This window comes from Neophocaena asiaeorientalis, unplaced genomic scaffold, assembly GCF_003031525.2.
Source record: "Neophocaena asiaeorientalis asiaeorientalis breed wild unplaced genomic scaffold, Neophocaena_asiaeorientalis_V1.1 scaffold118, whole genome shotgun sequence".
NCBI classification, from domain to species: domain Eukaryota; kingdom Metazoa; phylum Chordata; class Mammalia; order Artiodactyla; family Phocoenidae; genus Neophocaena; species Neophocaena asiaeorientalis.
This window is the reverse complement of record NW_020175528.1, coordinates 11,036,253-11,059,003: the sequence shown is the minus strand read 5'-3', so window position 1 is coordinate 11,059,003 and position 22,751 is coordinate 11,036,253. Positions and strand designations below refer to the sequence as shown.

General features: G+C 36.5%; 1 pseudogene; it reads left to right on the top strand.

The window, feature by feature from the left end:
* The first annotated feature begins 2,542 nt into the window (after positions 1 to 2,542).
* The window catches only part of LOC112415863 (52 kDa repressor of the inhibitor of the protein kinase pseudogene), a 22,575-nt pseudogene continuing 2,366 nt past the window's right edge, over positions 2,543 to 22,751 (top strand).

The window sequence follows — 22,751 nt, the reverse complement described above, 5'->3', positions numbered from 1 at the left end:
CCTCTAGTTGATTCTGACCATTTTGAACTTTGGAAACACTAGAACAGAAAGCTATTGAGGCCATGGCCATTAATCTGACCTGGCATAAGCTGGTCATCTTTCCATACAGAGGTGAGGTGGAGAAATGAGCATGGGCTATGTCATGGGAACCTAGCTATGTCCTGGTGTCATCTTTACTAGAAGTATTATGGCCTTGAACAAGTCACCTAGCTTGTCTAACCCTTAGTTTCTTTCATCTTTAAAATAGAAAATAAGGTTTCTGAAAATCAAATTTGGAGCAATTCACGATTTTTTTTTTTTTCTTTTTTCTGCGGTACGCGGGCCTCTCACTGTTGTGGCCTCTCCCACTCTCCCATTGCGGAGCACAAGCTCCAGATGCGCAGGCTCAGCGGCCATGGCTCACGGGCCCAGCCGCTCCGCGGCATGTGGGATCTTCCCGGACCGGAGCACAAACCCGTGTCCCCTGCATCGGCAGGCGGACTCTCAACCACTGTGCCACCAGGGAAGCCCCATGATATCTTTCTGATTAAAAATTTTAAAATAATTGTACCACAATTTTCATAGCCATAGACTGTACCCAGTGCTGAAGAATAAAATCCAGAAATACAGAGTGAATAGCTCTCCTGGTTCTTAGGCCTCTGAACTCAGACTAGAACTAAACATCAGCTCTTCTGGGCCTCCAGTTTGCTGACTCATCCTGCAGATCTTGGGACTTACCAGCCTCCATAATCAGGTGAGCCAATCAATACATATATACTGGTTCTGTTTCTCTTGTGAACTCAGACTAATAAAAAGGAGTGAAAATTATACAAATAATGATAAGAATTAAAGAGAGAAAGTTCTAGGAAGAAAGAAAAGCAGTACAGAGATCTGGAAGCAGAGGGTATAGCATCTTAAAATAATTGAAATAAAAATTACAATAGCAAATATTTACTTACGGTATGTTAGGCCTTGTTTTAAGTTCCTTTCACATGTTACTTCATTTAATCCTCACAACCTCATGAAGTAGGTTCAGTTATTATCTCAAAGTGCAAATGAGAAAATTGAGGCACAGAGAATTTAAGTAACTTGCTCAAGGTCACAGAATATGGAACGAGAAGAACCAGGTACCACAGCCAAGTGTTCTATCTCCAGAGTCCATGCTCTTAACCATGACTCCTTCACTTCTCTACGGGGCTGGTGAGGAGAATAAGGAAGTGGTAAAGAGAAATGCCAGATCATAGGGAACCTTGGAAGCCCTGTTAAGGCATTTGAGCTTTTCCCTAAAAGCAGTGGGAACCACAGAAAGGAAGGTTTAAAGCAGAAGAGTGACAAATCAGATTTTAACAGACATGAAAAAATTGCAGGGAGGAAATGGAATGGGGATAGCAAGACAGGTGATTTTTGCTTTGATACAAGATTTTCTCTTTCAACCACTTTAATTGAACATTTAAGAATAGTTTAAATCACTCCAGAAAATCCATACTATGGGATTAAATGAAACCATGTGTGTAAAATTCTGTCAATTGTAAAGCAGTATAGAATTTAAAGAATTTTTCATTCAATAAAAAAAGTACTCCAGAAAATATCAAAAGCAAAAATTCAAACAATATAAACGTGTATGTTAATATAATTTAAGTTTTTCTTTTTTTTTTAACATCTTTATTGGGGTATAATTGCTTTACAATGGTGTGTTAGTTTCTGCTTTATAACAAAGTGAATCAGTTATACATATACATATGTTCCCATATCTCTACCCTCTTGCGTCTCCCTCCCTATCCCACCCCTCTAGGTGGTCACAAAGCACCGAGCTCATATTCCTGTGCTATGCGGCTGCTTTCCACTAGCTATCTACCTTACGTTTGTTAGTGTATGTATGTCCATGCCCCTCTCTCGCTTTGTCACAGCTCACCCTTCCCCCTCCCCATATCCTCAAGTCCATTCTCTAGTAGGTCTGTGTCTTTATTCCTGTCTTACCCCTAGGTTCCTCAGGACCTTTTTTCTTTCTTAGATTCTATATATATGTGTTAGCATATGGTATTTGTCTTTCTGACTTACTTCACGCTGTATGACAGGCTCTAGGTCTGTCCACCTCATTACAATGGAATATTACCAGTCCTATTCTTAACTGAAAACATCAGAAGGTGTCCACAACAAAGCCTGCCTTAGCAGAGAAAGTCTCAGAGAAAGAAAGTCGCAATAAATATGCCCCTAGGCTGCCTCTAGTTTTGTTTTCATTCTTAAGGGTTGCTAGTTAAATACCACTGATAAAAATAGGAAATTCTTGCCAAGGCTTTAACTTGATTTATAGCAATGCTCCTTGAGTGATGACATGTGTTTGACATCCACGATCCCTCTAGGCCTTGTTTTAAGTTCCTTTCACATGTTACTTCATTTAATCCTCACAACCTCATGAAGTAGGTTCAGTTATTATCTCAAAGTGCAAATGAGAAAATTGAGGCACAGAGAATTTAAGTAACTTGCTCAAGGTCACAGAATATGGAACGAGAAGAACCAGGTACCACAGCCAAGTGTTCTATCTCCAGAGTCCATGCTCTTAACCATGACTCCTTCACTTCTCTACGGGGCTGGTGAGGAGAATAAGGAAGTGGTAAAGAGAAATGCCAGATCATAGGGAACCTTGGAAGCCCTGTTAAGGCATTTGAGCTTTTCCCTAAAAGCAGTGGGAACCACAGAAAGGAAGGTTTAAAGCAGAAGAGTGACAAATCAGATTTTAACAGACATGAAAAAATTGCAGGGAGGAAATGGAATGGGGATAGCAAGACAGGTGATTTTTGCTTTGATACAAGATTTTCTCTTTCAACCACTTTAATTGAACATTTAAGAATAGTTTAAATCACTCCAGAAAATCCATACTATGGGATTAAATGAAACCATGTGTGTAAAATTCTGTCAATTGTAAAGCAGTATAGAATTTAAAGAATTTTTCATTCAATAAAAAAAGTACTCCAGAAAATATCAAAAGCAAAAATTCAAACAATATAAACGTGTATGTTAATATAATTTAAGTTTTTCTTTTTTTTTTAACATCTTTATTGGGGTATAATTGCTTTACAATGGTGTGTTAGTTTCTGCTTTATAACAAAGTGAATCAGTTATACATATACATATGTTCCCATATCTCTACCCTCTTGCGTCTCCCTCCCTATCCCACCCCTCTAGGTGGTCACAAAGCACCGAGCTCATATTCCTGTGCTATGCGGCTGCTTTCCACTAGCTATCTACCTTACGTTTGTTAGTGTATGTATGTCCATGCCCCTCTCTCGCTTTGTCACAGCTCACCCTTCCCCCTCCCCATATCCTCAAGTCCATTCTCTAGTAGGTCTGTGTCTTTATTCCTGTCTTACCCCTAGGTTCCTCAGGACCTTTTTTCTTTCTTAGATTCTATATATATGTGTTAGCATATGGTATTTGTCTTTCTGACTTACTTCACGCTGTATGACAGACTCTAGGTCTGTCCACCTCATTACAATGGAATATTACCAGTCCTATTCTTAACTGAAAACATCAGAAGGTGTCCACAACAAAGCCTGCCTTAGCAGAGAAAGTCTCAGAGAAAGAAAGTCGCAATAAATATGCCCCTAGGCTGCCTCTAGTTTTGTTTTCATTCTTAAGGGTTGCTAGTTAAATACCACTGATAAAAATAGGAAATTCTTGCCAAGGCTTTAACTTGATTTATAGCAATGCTCCTTGAGTGATGACATGTGTTTGACATCCACGATCCCTCAAGAAAGGTACCTGAGAGTGTACTTAGCTGCCTTTTTCCATAGGAAGAAAGTTTTTGAAGACTGTGGCTAACTGCCCTGAGGGGACACATGGCAGAGCTTGGACTGAGCTTTCCTTAAGGGTCCTCCTCATTGTAAGCACAGACTCCTGAGGTCTTTTAGTTCAACGCCCTTGTGTTCCTGGGTGTCCGTTACTGGTTCTGTGTCTGTGGGAGTACACGTATAGATCTCTGTAATTTTCCACAACTTATTGACAGAAAGAAGCACGAGGGTGCTGAGCTCAAACCCGCACCTCTGAGGAACTTTACTTTGGATTTTAGCCTATGTGTTAAACCTCATGAAATTTTATACATGGGCAGAGAATACAAGTCCCAAGAAAAGCAGTCTGATCATTAAGCCTCTGTCTCATTTAAAACAGGTTTTTTTGAGCCAAAGCAACAGCTTTTTGTTTGGTAAGCATCTTTTTCCTAGGCAATATGAGAGTTGACTTTAAAATTTACTCAAAAGTGTGTGTGTATTTTAATTCCAAATTCCATTCTTCTTTCAAATGTATTTTTTGCATAATTTTCAGCTATTCTGCATGAATTAAAATTGCTAGTTGTTTCTTCTCTTCTGATTACTATTCCAGTCCTCTTGGGATTGCCTCTGTTACATTAAAAGGATTTTACTTTATTTTTTCTTTACCCTGGATCTGCATCCCTGAACTTGTTCATTTAGACTTTGGGCCAGTAACTGATTATTCAATAGAGAGATATGGTCACAAAAAATATTGATTATAGATCACATGGATTTGTGTGGCTCTCTCACAGGATGTGGTGTAAAAGTAAGCTAAGTTGGGCAATTCTTGTTTTCTGGTAAAGTAATTGAAATCTTTGAATAATAAGGTTTTTTTTTTTCCATCTATAAAATTTGACTTGAAAGGTTTTTTTTTTTCCATCTATAAAATTTGACTTGAATATGATTTCTTTCCCTAACAAAGTACTTTCAAGAATTGTATTATTTTTAAAACAGAACATGATCCCAATAGAAGAATAAGCCAAGAACATGAACAGACAATTCAAAGAAAAGGAAATGACCTTTAAACACATGAAAAGATGTTCAACTTCATGATCATATGAGAAATGTACTTAAAGATTGTAAGGGAATGACTTGTTTTTTCATCTATCAGTCTGGAAAAGATTTAAGAGTTGGCTATTACCCTATTTTGACAAAGAGATAAGAAAACATACACTATGATATATAGTTGAGATGGTGTAAATTAGTTCAACTTTTGAAAGTCAATTTGACAATATTTGTCAGTTTAAATTATAAATATCCCCTGCTCTGAAATTCTACTTCTAGAAATTTTTCTTATAGAAACCCTGTAGTACATGCATAGAGATGTTTGTACACAGTTATTTGTTATAGCATCCATGTGTCAGAATACTATGGCGCTCTTAATAAGGGAGAGCTATAAAGATTGATATGAAATGATATGAAATCAACTCCAGGTTATACTAACCGGCAAAAGGAAGATACAGTACAGTATGTAGAGTGCGTTACTGTGTGAATAAAAGAAAATGGCACTATATACATATACACGTTACATATGTATGGGTATGAAGTATAAGGAACTGGCAAAGTAAATTGCCTCTGGAGAGGACTGCCAAACTGAGGAACTAGCAGACCAAAGTGAAATGGAAATTCACTTCTTACTGTGTATCTTTTTCTCCTGTTGGGATTTTTTTTTAAAGCATCATCACTATCTTGTATTTTTTTAAATAGCATTTAAAAAAAATAAGAAATTATGCACTTATCTACATGATGGTATGTAAAAAAAAAATGCCAATATGTATAGAGGAGTTCTATTTACCTGATTTAACTTGATAAAGATGATATAAAGCCCTTTTTAAAATGCACATTAATGATCTTAAGTCTTAATGATACCACAGCTGATTGAAAATGATGAATTTAGACAACTTATTGTTTTGTCTACATGGCAAAAACATATTTGTTACACCCCTGTGTTTTCCAAATCGATGCATAGTCAGAAAATTAACATCCTCTTACAGGGACTCACACCCGAATGGGCCTCACTGTGAGGTCCGTTTCCTCACTGTCCTTTCATACTATCCTCATTATTTCTCATTTAGACCGGGAGCTGGTCAACTCGTTCTGTAAAGAACCAGAAAGTAAACATTCTAGGCTTTGTGGGCCAAGAGGAAAAGCTGAGGATATTATCTATGTGCTTATAAAACAAAAGAGAAAACAAGTTTCTCCAATTTTTTACTGAATAAATTAAAAATATAATAATTATTGAGAAAAAAATGTAATGTAGATCTACTAATGAGAAAAATAGAATTCAGGGAGATAAATTTTGCTTAATTGGGGTTCAAGGTTAGTGTTCCTTATCATCAAGTCGATTGAAAATGTTTATTTGTAAAAACCTTTCTTATATCCTGAGCCCATTAAAAAGAGGTGGTGAGTCAGTTTGGGCCCAAGCGCTGTAGTTTTCCACCCCTAATTTTAAGGGCAATGTCCTCACCAACCAATCTACCTTCTTTTCTCTAGTATTTTGACAAGTGGACCCAATCTGCCTCAGAGATACTGCTAACCTCTAGTGTGACCACCCACTCTTCTGCTTAAATCTTGCAGTAATTTGCCACCACTCAGACTACAGAACAAAGCCTGAGCCCCTTGGCCCATCACGCCAGGTCCTCCCAGCACACTCCTTGCTGGGTCTCAGCCTCATCTCCTTCCTTTCCAGCCCTCAACCCGCCTCCCATCCCAGACACACAGGCACTTTTTGCTGTAACAACTCTGAACTACTTTCTGGCACACCGAATGCCGTTGTACCACCTCATACCTGCTGCTTCCCTGTCTGGAGTACTTCCCTTCCTTTTCTGTTTGATGGGCTCCCAGCCGCAAAGTGCTCACCACTCCACCCCTCTGGGAAGCCTGGCTGCCCCTCCCCCACCCCATCCCCATCAGAATAACAATTTCACCACCTCCGTAGTTTGCCTGCACTTCCATTCTTGAATGGACAACATTTATTGTATTTATTAGTAGCAGATTTCTATTGCCTTTCCTATGTCTGATTTATCTATCTCTAGCCTCTAGAATATGCCTGAACACGATAGTTACTCAATAATTTTTGTTAAACTGAGCTTTTATCAATTACAAAGCAATTATGATGGTGAATACAGCTGAGTCCATTATCCACCCACTTAGCAGGTATGATGTTTATAACGTCCCAAACTTGTATTTTTTGGGTTAAATAACTAGGCGAACCCTTCAGCACGAGCATCATCAGTCATGTTCAAACTTCTGAGAGCTTTCCCTTTTGACTGAGATGCCTAGGCTTTTGCAAGCACTATTGTACTTAAAGGCTAAAACATGTTCACAGACATAGTCCCAAAGGCCAGCTCTCCAGATGAGAATTCGCTCATAAAAATATATAATACTTGCAGGAGGAGTTTAAGCTTAAGTACTCCAGCGCTGCTATATTTACTCCAAACCCAGAGCAGATATGGAGGATGGGGGTGGGAAGAAGAGGTCAAGAATAAATCTTTTTAGAAAAATTTTATTGAGGTATATATAATTGGCATATAACATTATATTGGTTTCAGGTGTACAACATAATGGTTCAGTATTTGGATATACAGCAAAATGATCACCACAAAAAGTCTAGTTCCCATCTGTCACCATACAAATTTAAGTTTTAGGATTTACTTTCTTGGCAACTTTCTTTCTTTCTTTTTTTTTTTTTTTGTGGTACGCTTTTTTGTGGTACGCGGACCTTTCACTGCTGTGGCCTCTCCCGTTGCGGAGCACAGGCTCCAGACGCGCAGGCTCAACGGCCATGGCTCACGGGCCCAGCCGCTCCGCGGCATATGGGATCCTCCCGGACCGGGGCACGAACCCGTGACCCCTGCTTCGGCAGGCGGACTCTCAACCACTGCGCCACCAGGGAAGCCCTTGGCAACTTTCTTGGTATGCTCTATGATATTACTGACTATAGTGGCCATGCTGTACATTCCATCCCCATGACATTTATTTTATAACACCTGACCCCCTTCACCTGTTTTGCCCACCCCCAAACAACCCTCCCCTCTGGCAACTACCAGTTTGTTCTCTGTACCTATGATTTTGATTTTGTTTTGGTTTGTTTTTTAGATTCCACATATAAGTGAAATGATGCAGTATTTGTCTTTCTCTGTCTGACTTATTCCATTTAGTGTAATTCCCCCAAGTTCCATCCATGTTGTTGCAAATGGCATGATTTTATTCTTTTTTATGACTGATTAGCAGTCATATATATATATATATATATAAAATATGTAGATATATGTGACATCTTACTTACCCATTCACCCATTGTTGGACACTTAGGTTCTTTCCTTATCTTGGTTACTGTAGATAATACTGCAATGAACATAGGAGTGCATATATATTTTTAAATTAGTGTTTTAGTTTTCTTCAGATAAATATCCAGAAATGGAATTGCTGGGTCGTATGGTAGTTCTATTTTTAATTTTTTGAGGAATCTCCATACTGTTTTCCATAGTGGCTACACCAATTTACATTCCCACCAACAGTGTGCAAGTGTCCCCTTTTCTCCACATCCTTGCCAACACTTGTTATTTCTTATCTTTTGATAACAGCGCTTCTAACAGGTATGAGATAATAGCTCATTGTGGTTTTAATATGCATTTCCCTATTAATTAGCAATGTTGAACATATTTACATATGCCTCTCGGCCATCTGTACGTCTTCTTTGCAAAAATGTCTTTTTAGATCCTCTGCCCATTTTTCTATCAGGTGTTTGTTTTGTTATTGTTGAGTTGTATGAGTTCTTTATATATTTGGGATATTAACCCCTTAACAGATATATGATTCGCAAATATTTTCTCCCATTCAGTAGATTGTCTTTTCGTTTTGTTGATAGTTCTCTTTCCTGTACAGAAGCTCTTTAGTTTGATATAGTCCCACCTGTTTATTTTTGCTTTTGTTACCATTGCTTTTGGAGTCAGATCCAAAACTTCATCACTGAGACTGATATCAAGTGGCTTACCACCTATGGTTTCTTCTAGGAGTTTTATAGCTTTAGGTCTTACATTCAACACTTCAATCCATTAGGAGTTAATTTTGTGTGTATGGTGTAAGACAGTGGTCTAGTTTCATTCTTTTGTGAATAAATCTTTTTAATGTGCTAAAGAATTCATCCACACTCAAAAAAAGAATCACTACTCATTTGCACAGGTAAAATTTTCTGTTATTACTGCTGTTCTCTTCATGGGTTCCAGGAAGAACAATTCACCAAAATATTTTAGTTTGTGCCTCCATATAGATACAGCCACTATTGTGTATAATTTGGGGGACTGTGGAATGCCAAAGTATTTCCCATCAGTTGTGGGTTTCTTTGTGCCAGGCCACAATAAAATAGCATGCAATAAAATTCTCCAAGTGATCATATTTTCTGATAATGACTGTTTAGGAGTTCCATGGCCTTTGCCAAAGCTGGACCTTGTGCCTTGGATGTTCTTAGTCTTAATCTTTATGGTTTCAAATCCTATTCATGGTTTCAAATTCTCCAACTGCTCTGGCTTGCATGTCATGGAATCTACACCAGCCCTCACTCTAATATGTCCATTTAGTTTACATGTTTAACGTTATCTCGCTATCAGCTTCTTAGTGACCCAGTTCAATTCTTGAAAGGAAGAGAAAAACTGATTGGTATAAATTGGGTCTATTGTCCAATTCTGATCTAGACAGCTGTGGCCTGAGGGATGAATACAACACAAGGTACCCTAAAAGTTGTGAATGTATGCCTTCTAAGATGCTAATGTGAGAGAGGATACAAATGCATGAGAAATGCCTAGGCAACTGTGGTTAGGCATAAGGGCATGCACAGAAACCATGTGCCCCTCCACACACACACAGTCACACATGCACAGACCCCATAATTTCTCTGTTTTGAATTAATTTAGTCTGGGCCTCCTTATATGAGAAACCTTTTTTGTTCATCATTTTGCGTTTTGTTTATCCTTCAGACTATTGAGAGTGCAAATAAAATTTTTTAAAATACATAGCCCCATCTTGTCCAATGCATCCAAAAATAAGTAAACAAACATAACAAGAAGTATCTCACACAGGGACTACCAGGCACCTAGTAAATGGGCATTCAATGGCATGCCCACTCTCATAAAAACATTTTTTTGGTCTATTGATTCATGATACTGTTTTTAAAAACCGACTATACCAAGCTCATGGTCACTCATGGCTCAGCTAATTCAAACAGAATGGCACTAAAAAGAAAACTGGAAGAAAGTACAAGTACTGAGTAAAACCTCACTGAACCATGGATGTAACCCCATGATTTGCATGTTCAGTTCTCTAGTTTGGTGCATAGAATACCTCCCAAGTGTACATGGAAACAGTAAATAGAGTTTTTTACTTATTTACATAATGGAACCTTAGAAACCCAACTCAGAGTTCCTTAAAAAAAACAACCTCTGTGACATTACACTCATGGACTGTCTCCTATAGCTCAGCCAGCAGGACAAACTCAATCTGGGCATGTTTCTCAGGATTCTGAGTTCCAGTACAAGCCTTCCAAATAGTGTTAATGATGAGTCAGTTGGAAATGTAGTGTGGTACAGACCACATAGAAGCCACTTAAATTTAACAGCAAGAAAGCACTGAAACCAGAGAGCAGACTAGAGGCAAACTGTAGTTGACCCCGTTGAAGGTAGCCTGCAGTACTTATAGTCTCTTCTGGTCTGCCAAATTAATTCCTTCAACCTATTCCTCAATCTTTTTTTTCTTTTTCCGAGATGAGATCTATCCAAAGTTTCTACTTGTTGTTAATATTATCAATTTTTTCATCAAAGTTTGTACAAATAGACTTTCCCTTTCTTTTCCACTTCAAATTTTCTTTTAAAAAAATCAGGGTCCCCCTAAGAAGCATTTTAATATTCTTTTTTACCTACAGTTTTTAACTTTGAGTTGTCTTTTAATATCTCCCTATATCATCCCTTTCTGGCATTTAATAGCTGAAACACTCCACATTTCAAAAGTACTCCTTTACCAATATTATATATACTTGCTATTTTTTTCCTGTCTTTCATCTTTCCTGAATGATCCTTGACTTTCTTTTTCTTTCCAAATATTTGTTCGAAATATGCCTTTGTCCTATTGTAGTCAAAAAAAATTGTTTTAATTTTTCCCTGATGATTTTCCATATCTACATATGTACAAACATTTGTGAAATGGTCCAAAAATCTAAAGCCCTAAGTATCATAATAATCAAAAGAAAAAGCCCCAGACATAACTTGTTGTGCATAAAAGGTGGTAACAGCCTCTGGCTCCCTCACGGAAAGCTATCGTAACATTAATTAGGATCATTTTTACATTCTAATTGTTATACTTTGGGTTAATTAATAAAATATTGACAGAGTGTTTAAACATATCTGTCAAAATGACTAATGGACCCAAAGCAGTTAAGGGCTACTGATCCAAAACAAAATTTCAAATTTCTCCAAGTATATTTCTGAGAAATATCTGTTAATATAAACACGTTTCTCTGTAATTCTTTTTTTTTTATTGGAGTATAGTTGCTTTACAATGTTGTGTTAGTTTCTGCTGTCCAGCAAAGTGAAATCAGTTATACGTATATGTATATCCACTCTTTTTTAGATTTCCTTCGCATTTAGGTCACCACGGGTCACTGAGTAGAGTCTCTGTAATTCTTTTTACCTGAATATCTAGTAAATATTGCAATACTCAAACCTTAAGTTAAAGTTTATTTCACAATAGTTGGGCTTTCAAAGAACTACATTTTAGACCACATAGACTATTCTGCAGTAAAGATAATAGTGTATATTCACTGAGTCCTTTTTAATTTATTTTTTTAATTGAAATAGTTGACTTACAATGTTGTGTTAGTTTCAGGTGTACAGAAAAATGATTCATATATATATATAGACATAGGTATATAGATATATATAGATATAGATCCCTGTGCTTTACGGTAGGTCCTCGTTCGTTATCAAGAGTCTTTAATATGTGCACAGCACTGTTCTTAAGTGTTTACACAGTTGAGGGAGATGGTCCTTCACGAGTATCTCATGCCCCTATATGCCTTGCTAGGTATGCCAGTAACGCAAGGCCTTAATAGCCCATTACCCAAGCCATTTCTCAGGGTTGTATTTGCAGCAAGTAACACTGAGGAATGAGATAATGTCTCCCATTAGGACCAAGAGCAGGCTCACTTACTAGCTGCTATGAAACAGGTGGATTTCCCAAGCTTAGTGTTCCCTGGCTACAACATAAACCCACTGTGTGCATAATGTCTACCTGGATCCTCTGCATATAAACCTGATACTCATGCTGCTTGCTGACCATCAGTAGTGAAGTCCTTTGTCTCTGACCCGGGAGTTTGATATGTTTTGCCAACATCCAGGAAAAAAATAACAGTGTAATTTATTAGCTTTTAAGTAGGGTAAAATAAAATTCCAGCCCCTATATAATCAAATCCCAGCCCCTTATATATGTGTGTGTGTGTGTGTGTGTGTGTGTGTGTGTGTGTGTGTAATTTAATCTCAAAATATTTTACAAGGTAAACATTACTCTAGCCCCCTTTTTATAGATAGGGAAACTAAGACAGACATAAGAAATTCAATCATTTACTCAAAGTCACACAGCTGGTAAGGGTTAGAGCTAGGATTTGAACCCCGGCCATTTGCCTCCAGGGTTCATGATTTTAACCTCTATGCTTTGTTACCACTTTAGGAGACATATTATTTCATTTATCTTTTATATTTTAAAAGACCTTTAATTCCTTTTCTTAGCAGTACAAACTATACTAAAATTTTTATCTTAAAGCAATATTCCCGAGGTAATGAAACAGAATGACATATTTGTACAGCCAAAAAAGGTGTTTTTTTCCCCTGCCAAAATATTCCCAGGATTTTTGTATCTTTCAACAAACAGTAAATAAAAAGAATAATGCAAAGCAATATTCTTCCTCTCTCCAGACCTTCATGGCCAGTCTCACACATTTCCCCAGGCCAAGCTCAAGGGCCATTTCCCCAACAAATCTTCGCTAAATAGCTTCATATGATCTCTTCTGCCTGTTTAGCATTTTCTTTCTAGCTGGAACTCAGCACCTTAGCTCATGCATTCTCCTGGTCACCTCCGCTTCTAGACAGTCAGTTCCCTAAAGGCAATTTCTAATTATGTTTCACCTTTTCTCCTTCACAACTTTGAGCATGATGCCTTGCAACTGTTAATAAGTACTAGTTAAGAAACCATCTTTAGTATTTGATAAAAAATAATAAAGTGCAATGTGAAATTTTTAATTTTTTTTTTTTTTTTACAAAGAATATTTGGAGCATACCAAGATTTTTTAAATCTCTGCTGTGATTGCCTGACAGCATAATTAAGGTATTCTCACTAAAAATTATAGGAAAATTTACTGAATTTATATTTCCTGATACATTATTCTAAAATACATGCTTCAGTTGAATGTTCTGACACTTTGCGGGTGAGAAATGTGTATTTTCGTCATGTTTTCCCACTTAACAGCACATGATAGCCATCACAAGGGAGATTTTTATCACATCACATCTCTTCTGCCATTAAAGTCCACACCTGGCCTCCTCCTCTCCAGTCTCCTCCTCCAATCCATTCCACTACCAGATGGATCTTCTTAATATCCTACTTTCTCTACACTGTGATTCTACTCAGAAATCTTTAGTGACTCTCCATTGACCATAATATCAGTCAGAACTCCTTGAGAGCCTGGCACCCAAGTCCAAATTTAACACAATATACCTAATGACACTTTTTGCCTGCTTCTTTCCTACATGAAAACATTACTTCAGTCAAATTGACCTACTCCCTATCTAACACATGTCCCTTGCATTTCTCTGCTTCTTTTTCCATCCATGGGATGGAATACACGTCCTTTTCTGTACATCTAAATCTTACACATTCTTCAAGGGCAAAATCTAAGGCATGCTTTTCTTAACACTCTGGTCAGGAATATTGCCTCTATTCTCACCTTTTTCCCCATGGTGCCATGCTAAATTTACTTTATTCCACGTTATCCTTTTTACCTGAGGGGTGATTATGATGTATATTGAAATGTTTGCACTCCACTAAATGTCATCTTTCAAAGATTTCCCTCAGGGACTCTTCTAATAATGCTCACATTGTTTGAAATACTGCAGCAGCTCTTTCCTGGTAACAGCAGCCCCAGCTACACTAGAGAATCAGTCTCTTTATTTTACAATCTCTTCTGGTTTTTATAAAAGAAAAAAAGTGGCCCAACCTGATCATCCATCCTCCTTCACAAAATCAGCTAGCTGCCAATGATTTTTTTTTTTTTTTGCGGTACGCGGGCCTCTCACTGCTGTGGCCTCTCCCGTTGCGGAGCACAGGCTGCGGACGCGCAGGCTCAGCGGCCATGGCTCACAGGCCCAGCCGCTCCACCGCATGTGGGATCTTCCCGGACCGGGGCACGAACCCGCGTCCCCTGCATCGGCAGGCGGACTCTCAACCACTGTGCCACCAGGGAAGCCCTGCCCATGATTTTTTATTGTCTCTTTAAAAAAAAAAAAAAAAGTGTGTTCTTTCAAAGGGAAAAAGTTGACCACCATTGAGGACATCCTCAAAAATGCACCATGGGTTCTAAAAGCATATACTCCTTGCCATGAATAAAAAAGGAAATCCTTCCCTTAGATTAATTGATAAAGTAAAACTAGGGTCAGGTCTATCTCCATTTACTTTAGTAACCAGAAGCTCCAGTCACCCTGCAGAATCCTTTAGAGTTCATTTGCATCACTTTTGGCAATGACTTAGGCGGTGGTTTTCCCATTAAAAAAACTTTTCCAACTGGCATGGCATGAAAAGGTGAAATATTTTGTCGCATTTCAGACTGTGCAATAATAAGAGAGCATATTCCACTGCCTGAAATTGCAGACAAGTGTGCTTGCAAATCCTTCCTCTGTGGCCAAAAGAGCAATGGAGATTTTTTTTTTACTATGGAAGAATTGACTATGAATTTCCTCAGTATTTCTGCCACTTCTAAAGGCTACACAAGTGTTCTGTGGTCAGCTGGGTTAAATATGTTAATGTTATACGTCTGTGTATATATGGATGTAAGACCACTGTCAAGTACGTCTTCAGACAGAAAATTAGTGATAGTACATCTGCATTAAATAAAACCTAACTTCATTGCCTTTCTCAGAAGGTCTGTGGGAGGATAATATGCTTCTACCACCATTTCCATTTGGTTTCATTTGTGGAAACCGAGTGTCTTCCAGCTTTTAGATGATCTCTAACTTTACAGAAGCCAGAAGTACAGTAAGCTAAGAAGATTTTAGCAAGAGCTCACTGAATTTTCCATGAAGTTTTACTGAATAAAATCTAGCAAAAATTCTTTTTTGGTTACTTCTGATTTTCCAAAGAAGGCATATTAATTTTACCCATCATTTCTTTCTTTTAAATCAATTTATTTAAGTAACCATAGAAAGAACTTTAATGAAAGATTTTATGATTCCTACATCTTATATTCCCAATATTATTGATATAAAGAAATTATAACAAAGGTTTAGAAAAAATAGTTTAAAAATCATTAAAGAAATGCAAATTTTTGCATTTGTTTTATTTTGATGTAGTTTTCTTCATAGCATGCTGTCACTCTTTACCCTCTTACCATACTTTGTTATTTCTTCATTACATTTACCTAATTTTATATTATACATTCTTTTGTTTTATCTGCTTATAGTTATCTGTCTCTCTTCTCACTAGGATATAAGCCCTATGAGGGCAGGGAGTTTTTCTTCCTCATGATATTTCTAGCACCAAGAGCAGTATATGTAGGTCCTCACTAAATATTTACTAAATGCATAGATGATTTATTTAATTTACAGTAAGTTCTAATTGACATAAATTTGTACATCATATCAGAAACTCGGCTATAGTCTTGTAATAGGGGCTTATAACTGGGTGTCTCTGAATTTATACAGCAAGATTTTTGTATATGCATCTCATGATTTTCATAAGATTCCCTCAATAGATCATAAACCCCCAAGGGACAGAGGGTTGTTGCTATAGGGGGAAAAAAATGAGGAGAAAGTATCAGCTATGCCAGGAAATATCTGGAACTGAGACAATGGGGAGAACTAGACACAGGGGCTACAGGATGTAGGAAGGGGCACCCTTGCACCCCATTCTGAATTTTCTCCAGTGACATTTTTCTGGAGATTCAGGACCAGAACAGAAAACACCATCATGATGGAGACACATAGAAGTGAATTATAAAATCCTAGAACATAGTTTTATATGCTCAGAGGAGTTCCCTTTATTTATCTGTCTTTGAAACATGCATCTAACTGAAACACTGACAGTAGCTGATACATTATGACCTGGAGCCCCAAATCCTCAACTTTTAGAATCTCAAAAATTAGTGTATATTAACTATTTATTTCATACCACACTATAATTCATTTAGTGTTTTCTGGGAGTTTTGACCCTATGTCTTTAAAGGTTGAAATTTTTTGGGCCAATACGCTACTGGAGGAGATTTGGCAAACGTTAACAAGAAACCGAATTCATAAAGTATCAATTTGAAAACAAATCTGTAATCCTATACAAGCAATAAAAACTGGAGAAAAAATAATCTGATTCAACGCCCAGAAAACAAAGTACCATTCAAGTGCTGCAGGTAGTAAAAGTTAGCTATTCTTTTTAAGCAAATTAAAGCATCACCTTAGTTCAAATCAAACCAGAAATTACACATTCTCAACGAGAATCCAAACTTACATATTAGTTCACAAGGCAAGATGATGTTAATCCAGTGCAATCCCAAAAACAGTATGGCTTTCAGCACGAACTGTAAATTACCTCAGTGCACACTGAACCCTTGCTGAGGGAAGAGTAGGGCCTGATTTATTCAAGTGTTGTCTCGTTTCCTTTGCCAATAGTTTCACTGGGTTTACTCCCTTATGATGTCATTTCATTGGATATTTGGGCTGGTAACAGAAGCCCCTTAAGTCAGCTTTAAAGAATAAGGGCATCTTTTTTTTCACCTTTTGCTTACTTAGTAAGTAGGACAGTCTTCATGCTTGGTTGATTAAGCACTTCAACAGTGTTATCAAGGACCCAGGTATTTTGCACCTTTCCACAAGGAAATCATCAGTGTCAGCTTAGCAAGATATCCAGGGTAGTCACAAATGCTGTATGCAAACATGACAATTTTAAGAGGAGATAAGAATACTCTGAAGAGAAACTTTTCCCAGATTACTGACAGAAGGCTTATCCTCATGTTTCACTGGCCCTGATTATGTCATATTTCTGATCTAATTACATGCTCCATCTTCTCCTGGTTATGACAGTTGTTTTCCCTTTCCTTGTTGTCAGTTTTTTTTCCCTCAGGTTAGCTTTGATATCTTAGTGCTAATTAGTGAAATGAGAGCACTTAGCCTTGAAACTGCAGACCTTTAGACCTTTCTAATGTTTGTGAAGAAATACCAGAAAGGTTTAAAAAGAAAGATGTATCCTCTCTCACTGCAGCTATAGAAAAGCAGTTATTATTTTGCATCATAATGTCCATGTTAAATTTAGTTCTAATAAAGAAACTTTTTACAATAGATGAACTTCAGCAATGGTTATAGATTATAAAAAGTAACCTTTAACCTCTAAAGTGTTTGTAATTCTGATTGGCTTATTTCATAACTTGTTGTCCAGGGAATGGTATTAAACTGACATCACCGTATTCTAAAATGTATAAAAGTTCATGAGCCTGTTAGGCCACAAGAGGTTAATTGACACTTTCTTCTTCTCCCAAATGCATGGAGGTAAAAAGAAATAAAAGATACGAGTTTTTCGATATCTGATTTAAGAGAGAGAGAGAAAAACTATTTCCAAACAAACCAAAACTGAGTTTGTCAACAACAAAACCGAAATAAAGTAAATACTAAAGAGAATTCTTCAGGCAGAAGAAAAATCATCCTAGAAGGAATAAGGAAATACAGCAGGAATGGAGACCAATGGAAAGATAAATAAAAATGAGGGCAAATATAAATAAATATTGACCATATATAAAATAGTAATGAGGGAATTCCCTTGCAGTCCAGTGGTTAGGACTCCACGCTTTCACTGCTAAGGGCCAGGATTCCATCCCTGGTTGGGGAACTAAGATCCCACAAGCTGCATGACACAGCCTAAAAAAAAAAAAATTAATTAATTAAAAAATAAAGTTCCTCCATATCTTAAAAAAAAATAGCAATGATATTTTATGATCCTTATTGCTGTTTCCATAACCAGTGAATTTTTACCTTAAATGCAATTTAGTAAACATTCCTTATTTTGCTTTGTGCATTCTACTTAAAAAAAAAAAAAGGGCTTCCCTGGGGACGCAGAGGTTGAGAGTCCGCTTGCCGATGCAGGGGACACGGGTTCGTGCCCCGGTCCGGGAAGATCCCACGTGCCGCGAAGCGGCTGGGCCCGTGAGCCATGGCCGCTGAGCCTGCGCGTCCGGAGCCTGTGCTCCGCAACGGGAGAGGCCACAACAGTGAGAGGCCCGCGTACCGCCAAAAAAAAAAAAAAAAACGTGTAGCGCAACAATAACAAGTGTGAGAATGAGTAAAAAGGATTTTAACATTGTAGTATTGCTTGGGAAGTAGAAAAAGCACCAATTTGTATCAAACAGAGTAGTCCCATTGAAATATAATGCAAGCCACTTACATAATTTAAAATTTTCTAGTAGTCACATTAGAAAAAGTAAAATGAAATTGTTAACATCAATTTTGATGTATTTTATCTAACCAAAATTATGAAAATTTCAACATATCATCAATTTTTAAAATATTAATGAGATATTTTACATTCTTTTTTGTACTAAACCTTCAATATTCAGTATTGTATACTTACAGCAAATCTCAACTCAAACCACACTATAAGTGCTCAGGAGCCACATGTAGTGGCTACTATGTTGGACAAAACAATATTAGACCTGAATAAGTCAAGGAACTATCTTGCAATCTTTATAGGAATCACTAAAAGTACTAAAAGTAGAAGAATATATAGCCCTCAGGTGTGAAAATGGAAAAAAGAGGAATATTAAGTAAAATTAGTAGAGTAAACAATACTGATGGTGCCCTGCCCAGATCCCCTCTAGCTGGCCAGCGTACCTGCACTCCAGCTGTTCTGAGTGTTTGCTGCTAATGGCTCACAGCTTCCCTTATCTGAAGAATTGTCCTTAACCAAAAGGGAACCAGCTTCCCCTGGAGGTTATGCTTCTGACCCCAAGAGGAAGTCAAAGGCAATGACTGACTGACACAGGGCAAAAAGGCCTGGCATCTTGGCAAAGATTGGACCAAAGGAACATAAAACAAGTGAGACAAATAAAACAACTATTAATAATATAGTGGATATAAACCCAAATGTATCAGCAGCTAAATTAAAATATAAACGGTCTGAATATTCTAGTTAAAAGGTAAAGATTGTCAAATGATTAAAATATTTTTAAGACAACCTAATTATATGCTTCTTATGAGAAAGAAACACATCTTATATATAAAAGGACTCAGAAAGATATACTATACAAACACATACCAAGAGAAAACTGATTTTGCTATACTAACGTCACATAAGATCTACTTTAAGGCAAGAAACATTCCTAGAAATGAAAGAAATCTTTAATAATAATAAAAGGGTCCATCCACTAGAAAGATATAAAAATTCTTTTTTATAGACCTACTAATACAGCTTCACAATACGTAAAGTAAAACTGATAGGTTTAAAATGAGGAATATACAAATCCACAATCAGAGAGGCAGAATTTCACACATCTTTTGGATAATTGATAAAACAAACAACCAGAAAATTAGTAAGGCTATAGATAATCTGAATAGCACCGTTAGCAAAGTAGAAACATTGTTTTGTTAAAATGCACCAAAAAATGACAGCATACACAGTTTTGGCTAGTATATATGGAACATTTACAAAAATAGACCATATCTGTGGCCAAAAAGCCAAACTCAACAAATTTAAAAGGACTCCAACAATTTAAATGTATTATTTGATCTTAGTGGAATAAAGGTAGAAATCAATAACTAAAAGATAAAAAAAATCCTCAAACATCTAGAAATTAAGCAACATGCTTCTACATAACTAATGAGTTGAAGATGAGATTATAATGTATAGTAAAATACTTGAACTGAATAATAACTGAAATATATTTTGAGACATGTAATTTAGCTATCACTGTGCTTAGAGGGAAATCTATAACTTAAATTCATATCTTAGGAAAGCAAAAAGCCTGAATATCAATTGTTTAGGTATTCATCTCAAGAAATAAGAAAAGATACCAAATTAAACCCAAGAAAGAATAAAGAAGAAAAAATAAAGATAAGAGTAAAATTAGTAGTAATAAAAATAATAAACAATAAAAGGTCAAAGATAAATAAGAAACATACATGCAAGAGAAAAATCAATAAGTTGATTACTTGGAAAGACCAATGAATTGATATTGGTCTCCTAGTAAGACTAAACAATGAAAAGCAGAGAAGTCACAAATAACATATATCAAAAATGAAACAGGGAACATCACTATAGGTCTCAATAGATGTAAAAATTTTTTGATAAAATGTAAGACCACAGCAGGAAAAAAATAACCCTCTATGCATACTGGGAATAAAAGGATTTTCTGTAACAAAAAAATATTTACTGAAAAATGCAAACCAATAAAAGAAGGGAATTACCTTAAACTGACAAAGAATATTTATTTAAAAAAAACTATCACAAAAATGATACTTAAGTGTGAAATATTGAAAACGTACCCCTAACTTTGGGAATGGATGAGCAAAGATTGCCCACTATCAGCATTTGTATTTGACATTGCACTTCAAATCCTGTCCAGGATGGTAAGAATAGATTATTGATTGATTGATAGCATCAATAGTTGAATGGATGAATAAATGGTGAAATATTCATACAATGGAATACTATGCTGCAATGAAAAATAAACTGTTTCTACACAAAAGAGTATGAATCAATCTCATAAACAAGGTGATGGACTAAAGAAGCCAGGCACAGAAAGGTATATACTGTATGATTCCATTTATAGAAAGGTCAAACATTTGTAAAAATAAATTGGTGGTAATAGAAATAAGGATAATAGTTAACTTGGTGGCAATAATCACTAAGACGGAGAAAAGTGGGACTTCGGGGACACTTGATTAGTGCTCTATTTCTTGATCTGAGTATTGATTACATGGGACCAGACTTATAATTTGTGATTCTTCTCTCTCTCTCTCTCTCTGATATTTTCAATAAAAGATTTATTTAGAAACAAAAATGTATAATACCTATTAGGTGTCCTTGGGTCTTTCCTGAGACTCATGAAAATATCTGTTTGTTACGGAAGGCAGATTAAATTTTGTGAGACAATCTACTAAATTATTATTTGTTCTACTTACCTTTTAGAAATATATTTTAGAAAGAACATTTGATATTTATTAAAATAAATAATGGCTATATTGTACAAATACAGTCACCATTTAATAACAACTGAAATGTAGAGAATAGAGCAACTGTAAACTTGGTCACAAATGACTTTAGATAACCTTTTAAGTTTTCATTATTACTTCTCACACTAGGAGTCTGTGGTCAAAATGTGTGGGAAAGGATTTTTTCTAGTAGAGAGAAGGAAAGATGTAAAGTTTAGATCCATTACCTGGTGGAGGCAACAGAAATCTTTGGAGTGTGAATGAGGTGAGCTAAGTCATTCGCCTAATGAGAACCCCAGCACTGTTTCAGTAATCTCATTATATCTTTTTTATTTTATGCAGCTCCCTCTATAGTGTGTGTGTGTGTACATATATACATATGTGTATATGTAATGTATAATATTATATAAATTATACAATTGTACAATAATTCACAATTTTTAAAGGTTATATACCAAAAAGCACAATGAACAACAGTCCTCCAGACACTGTTTAGTTGTGACAGTGGGCACTCTATTTCTCTAAAAGAAATCGTTTTTAAAACATCTTCTATTTTTCTATTTTGATGGAGATCATTGTAGGTTACAAGTCTGTGGAGGCTGGTGGGATGAGTAGAAAGTGTGAGAAGTGCTGACTTCTGTTGAAGCAGTTGGGGTCTTAAGATGAATGGGGTTTCTGACGTACCACATTACATCACTCCTGGCTGTATCAAATTTATATTTACTAAGCACCACAAAATTTTTGCGGCAGACTTCTTTTGCCCACAGCCTAACACAGAAACATATGAAAACTGAGTTAAATGTTTGCTTTAACCTCAAAGCATCATAGTCCATTTATACACACAGAAAAAAGATGGATGAACATGCATATAAAAATATGAACTTTTTTTACAAATCAGTTTCTACCCAAAACAAGAAAAATTATATAATAAAATAGTTTTTTCTGCTGTAATGAAAGACTTTTCCTCTCCTCTCTCTAGTCTTTTCTCTCTCTCCTCCAATTTCCCTCCCTCTTTCACTCTCTCTTTCTCCCTCCCTGTCTCTCACACACACACACAACACACACAAAATCTGATTTTACAAAAAGCAGAACTGCAATTTAGATGCCATGGGAAGACAGTAGACAAATGATATCATAAATTTAGAGAATGCTGTTGGAAAAATGTCTGGTATAAACAAATGGGGAAAGCTGCAATGTATCAAACTGGGCAATTCAGCTCTTTCTTCTCTAAAGCACAAAGGATATCAGAGTGGGAAAATCAGTAAATCCTCCTTGGAAATTGAACCACAATGAAAATCATACATAAATGTTCACACAATAAGTTCCCTTTTAGACAAAAATTTTAGATAGAATTTAAACTGAATTTTAGAGATAATCTGTTTTTAATGTTAAAACCTCTGGAGTTTTTTTGTTGGATGATTGGTGGGTAGTTGAATAAGAGATATGATAAATAGCAGTCTTGAGTCACAGCAAACCTTGACAGGCTTACTCAATAATCAAATATTAAAATGATTTCGGCCCGCCCCTC